Source organism: Heteronotia binoei, chromosome 3 (assembly GCF_032191835.1).
Source record: "Heteronotia binoei isolate CCM8104 ecotype False Entrance Well chromosome 3, APGP_CSIRO_Hbin_v1, whole genome shotgun sequence".
In the NCBI taxonomy this organism is placed as follows: Eukaryota; Metazoa; Chordata; class Lepidosauria; order Squamata; family Gekkonidae; genus Heteronotia; species Heteronotia binoei.
The window spans coordinates 92,358,760-92,364,410 of NC_083225.1; positions in this window are offsets into that span (position 1 = coordinate 92,358,760).

Genomic DNA, 5,651 nt, shown 5'->3' on the forward strand with positions numbered 1-5,651 from the left:
GCCTATTCTGTAGGCTCTCCTGAGTAGTTTAGTTGCTACCATATCAAATTTTAGTTGTTGTTTTGTTTACATGCATAACCATTTTAGCTGATTTTCCAAGGTTGCATACTAAAGCAAAGGACAAGGTTTCTGTCTCATAGGAAAACAATAAAGGAGTCATGAGGATCTTACAGCATCAGTACAAAAGTTCTACTGGAATAAGTCGTCTTTAGATGAGTGAACTTGATGTGAGTTCTTAGTTTAGACTTAAAAATGAGTTTTCAGGGTGATTAACTGCCAACTCATTGACTTCAGTAATCTGTGGAACAGCAGAATGAAGCTGGAACTACACATCTCAGTAGCAGCATGGCTGCTATCCAAACCAGCACCTCCACAATAACTCTCCCATGGTTATATTTAATAATTCAAAACGCATGACACATCACCATGCTAGGTTTCCTACCCTGTTGCATTTCATTGGCTGTTGTTTGTGAAGAACTAGGATGTTGTGTGACACATTTTGTATCACTAGATGGTAGTAAGGATGAGGCAACCCAGGGCTATCATTTTCATCAGCAGCCACACATCCTCTGATTTATAGTGTCATACTGTTTGTGTACCACAATTCAAAATTTGTCCCTTAAAAAGAAAAACCTGTACTCCAATTTACAAAACTTTCCCTGATTGTTTACTGAGTGGGAGAGATCTCTTTACAGAAAGCCTCATTCATCCAAAAAATGTAGCAATTACAGTGACTAAAGACTTTAAACATAAGGTTTTCATGTAGCTGAGAGCCACAGGTGCTATCAGTGCTGCTTCTCAGCTGCATTTGCTGATGCCTTGGATTCTTGAGAATGCTTACATCATGTATTTTGTCATTGTAATTTTTCTTTCTTCCATCAGTGTTCCTCAATTCTTGAGGGTGCCTCAGGACTGGTGCACATAATAACTTCACCTTTCTTTAGCATCCTCCACCCCCAGTATATAATAATGTGGATATAAAATCTCAAGTCTGCATAGAATGCTGTTGCAAATTCCGTTCATTTTTTTTCTTTTATTATTTATACAAACATGGCAATATTTGGGCGATACCTACGGATTTGATAACTACATCCATAGCCGGATGACTTTTGGGGGTAATCCTGAAGTGAAGATAGGGGGATGCCCGGTGATTTGGAAGACATGGGCACAGAGGAGTCTTTTAACTCTCAATCAGCTTAAAGATAGCAATGAGGACGCATTTCTTTTGAGGATCTACAAAGTGCCGTTGGGTTACCAGCTAACCAATGGCTACAATTCCAGTAACTGAAGCATTCACTCCACTTCTTTCGACATAGACGCTTTGGCAGTGCCGGATGCCCTGCCTCTCCTGCAGACCCTAGAACACGCAATAGAACAAACTAAGCCTGTCCGTGTTTTATATTCATGTCTGAAAAAAGACTCGCAATACTCTATGGAAGATCTGCGATGCCAATGGAGCGAGGAAATCAACTGCCCTATTTACCCTTTTCAATGGGCAGCTATTTGTAGTGGTCTCCGGCATTGTTCGAAAGATCTTCGTTTGATTTTAATTCAACAAAAGCTTTTGTTCAGGATTTATTGGACTCCTCTCCACCTCTACAAGCATGGTTTGGCTGAATCCTTGGCTTGCTGGCGGTGTCTACATCCTGAGGCTGGTTTGGCTCATATGCTGTGGAATTATACGACGCTACAAAATTTTGGGGATGGGATTGTTCGTTGGATGCAACAGGTACTTAATATTGACCAGTCTATCTCTGACATGCAGATATTATTGAACTATTTCCCGTCGACCTGGCCATTGACTCGTTGGCAGTGAAGATGGGCGGCACGTGCGATAATGATTGCAAAGCAGCTTATCCTGCGGCAGTGGCGTGAAGACTTCAATGGCACGATTACTACTTGGCTCGAGGGAATGTATGTCTTGGCTGTGCAAGAAAGGATAGCATATCGCCGGCAATGTCAACAACAACAATATGAAGAGATTTGGTCGGCCTTGTTAGAAGCATCAAAAACTCAACGCTTTGCACCTTGAAGCCTGGGACTTGTCTGTCCCGGGGCGCTTGGGCTGGGGAACTGGCACGCCGGCATCAAATTAAGTTGATTAAGTTACAGGCAGCTTAGATTAGGAGAATACCTGGTGGTGGTGCACAGGCTGTAGAATGAGTGCCTCTGTTCGTTCGAGGGAATGAATGTCTGATATGCAAATTCTGTTCATGCAGAACTAGGTTCCATTTAGTTGGGGCAGTTTTGAACAAGAGCATTCAGGGTGGCAGTCAGTTTGTAACTGAATTCGTAATATAGCAGTCCTTTAAAAATTGTCAATGATTTATTTTTTAAAAGGCATTTTCAAGTTAAAATGTTTGTTTTAAACAGCACGTTTCAAATGCTTTAGACTTGAGCCTACAGTTGATTTATGGAAGTTAATGCTGTCTTATGCCATACTAATCTGGCATTAGTGGATTTGTGGAAGATTAATTAGATTCTTTAAAGGCTGGTTTAGGCTTGTACATTGACTGTATATTACAGTTGAAACTCAAATAGGTTAATTAAAGCTGCTAGAAAATTAACCATTATAGGGACCTAACAGAAGCAGAAGAGATTAGGAAGAGGTGAAGAATACACAGAAGAATTGTACAATAAGGATCTCAATGTCCTTGAAATTGCTGAACTTGAGGCAGACATTCTGGAGTGTGAAGTCAAATGGGCCTTAGAAAGCATTACTAACAACAAAGTGAGCAGAGATAACTGTATGCCAGTTGAGCTATTCAAAGTCCTTAAAGACAATGCTGTTAAAGTGATAAAGAGGTGAGGGCCCTGCGGGACTTAGCGCAGTTCCGCAGGGCCTGTAAGACGACCCTCTTCCGGCTAGCCTATACCTAGCCTACATTTAGCTAGGATAACAACCTGAGGAAACTGGCCAGCCATCTGTTCATAGGAAACTGAATTACTCTGTTTTAATGTTTTAACTGCTTAAATTATTTAATTGTTTTACATTTGAAATTGTTTATTTTTAAGTTTGATTAATTGTTGGAAGCCGCCCTGAGCCATCCGTGGGAAGGGCGGGATATAAATCCCAAATAAATAAAATAAATAAATAAATAAACACATGTCAGCAAATTTGGAAAACACAACAGTCGCCACAGGATTGGAAAAGATCAGTTTATATTCCAATCCCAAAGAAGGGTAATGCCAAGGAATGTTCAAACTATTGCACCATTGCACTCATTTCACATGCCAGCAAGGTCATGTTAAAGATCCTACAAGCTAGGCTTCAGCAGTATGTAGATCGGGAACTACCAGAAGTTCAAGCTGGTTTTCAGAGGGTAGAGGAACTAGAGATCAAATTGCCAACATTTGCTGGATTATGGAGAAAGCACAAGAGTATCAGAAAAAGTCTATTTCTGTTTCATTGACAACACTAAAGCCTTTGATTGTGTAGATCACAACAAATTGTGGCAAGTCCTTAAAGAGATGGGAGTACCGGACCACCTCATATGTCTCCTGAGAAACATATAAGGGTCAAGAAGCAACTGTCAGAACGAGATATAGAACAACTGATTGGTTTAGAATAGGAAAGGGGGTTTGACAAGGATGTATATTGTCATCCTGCTTATTTAATTTATATGCAGAGTACATCATGCGGAATGCTGGCCTGGATGAAGCAGAAGCCAGAATTAAGATTGCCGGGAAAAATATCAACAACCTCAGATATGCAGATGATACCACTCTAATGGCAGAAAGTGAGGAGGAACTTCTTGTTGAGGGTGAAAGAGGAGAGCACAAAAGTAGGCTTGAAACTCAACATCAAAAAAAAACTACGATCATGGCATTTGGCCCCATCACACCTTGGCAAATAGAAGGGGAAGAAATGGAAGTAGTGACAGACTTCACATTTCTGGGATCCAAGATCACTGCAGATGGTGACCAGCCATGAAATTAAAAGACGTTTGCTCCTTGGGAGGACAACTATGGTGAACCTAGGTAGTATAATAAAAAGTAGAGACATCACCCTGCCAACAAAAGTCCGTATAGTCAAAGCGATGGTATTCCCAGTAGTAATGTATGGCTGTGAGAGTTGGACCATAAGGAAGGCCGAGCGCAGAAGAATAGATGCTTTTGTGCTGTGGTGCGTGAGAAGAACCTTGAAAGTCCCTTGAACTGCAAGAAGATCAAATCAGTCAGCCCTAAGGGAAAACCCTGAAGGTCAGATGCTGAAGCTAAAGCTCAAATATTTTGGCCACCAAATGAGAAGAGAGCACTCACTGGAGAAGACCCTGATGCTGTGAAAGACAGGAGGCAAAAGAAGGGGATGGCAAAAGATGAGATGGCTGGACAGCGTTACTGATGTAACAAACACGAATTTGAGCAGACTTCGGACGATGGTAGAAGACAGGAGGGCCTGGCGTGACTTTGTCCATGGGGTCACAAAGAGTTGGACTCAACTGTGCGACTGAACAACAATGCAGTTTAAATTTCTTGTAGTTTTAGCCCGCACATCTACCTTGAGACAGTGGGAAAAGGTAGCCTATAAATTAACAACTAGTCGTCCATGTATTTGGTTAGTTGCTAGATCAGTCAAAGAGCCAGAGTGATGTATGGTTAATAGTGAACTCTAATCTGGAGAACCAGGTTTAATTCCCCACTACTCTACATGAAGCCTGCTGGGTAACCATGAGCCACTCACAGGCATCTCTGAACTCTCTCAACCCCACCTGCCATACAAGGTACCTGTTGTGGTGATTAAGGGAAGGCAATTGTAAGCCTAAAGGTAGGAAAAAATGGTATAAAAGCCAACTTTTCTTCCTTTTGTAGTATAGTATATCTCTGCCTTCAAAATTGGTGTAGACCCCATAATTTCTTAGGTTACCAATAGTGCCATCCTAGATAGAAATTATACCATTCTAAGACCATTGACCTCCTTGGGCTTAGAAAGGATGCAAGGATCTGTTTAGGATTGCGCTCTGAGTTACTACAACAAGCTTCATTTAACAGATAGTTTAAAAGGGGAAAATTTTTCCCTTCATGTTTACACCACCCTCTGAATTGAAGCTGATATTTTTTGTAATCTAGAACTCTAGGGGACTTGGTTTCTTCTGGTTAGGGCCCATGATGTTCCAGCAGTATCAAAATACTTCCTTTCTAATAGCTTTTGTGATGCCTCATTTATCAGAGGATATATTACTATTGATGGGTAGCCAAATACAGTTTTTCAGCTTAAATTGCTACTATGCTTTAATCAAAGAAGTTTAAACGAAATCATGGTTTTCAGAAATTCAGCCATTCAAATCAGACTTGAAACAAGCAATAATGTTTAGAATCTAGTATGTTTTGTTGAGAAGTCAATGTTAAAACAGTATCTGCAAAGCATTTATTATTTATTTATTTTGATTTGATTTGATTTATATTCTGCCCTCCCCGCCGAAGCAGGCTCAGGGTGGCTCACAACATAAAATCCCACAAAATTAATAAGTATGAAAATTATACATTCGGTAGTAAAATAGATACACAATGATTAAAACAGTTAAATCAGAAAAACAAAATATTGAGTTGGTGCTATTCTGGTGGCGACGGCCTTCTTCCACTTCTTAAGTACCGGTGCCAAGTCAATTGAATGCCAGCTGGAAGAGGACAGTCTTGCAGGCCTTGCGGAA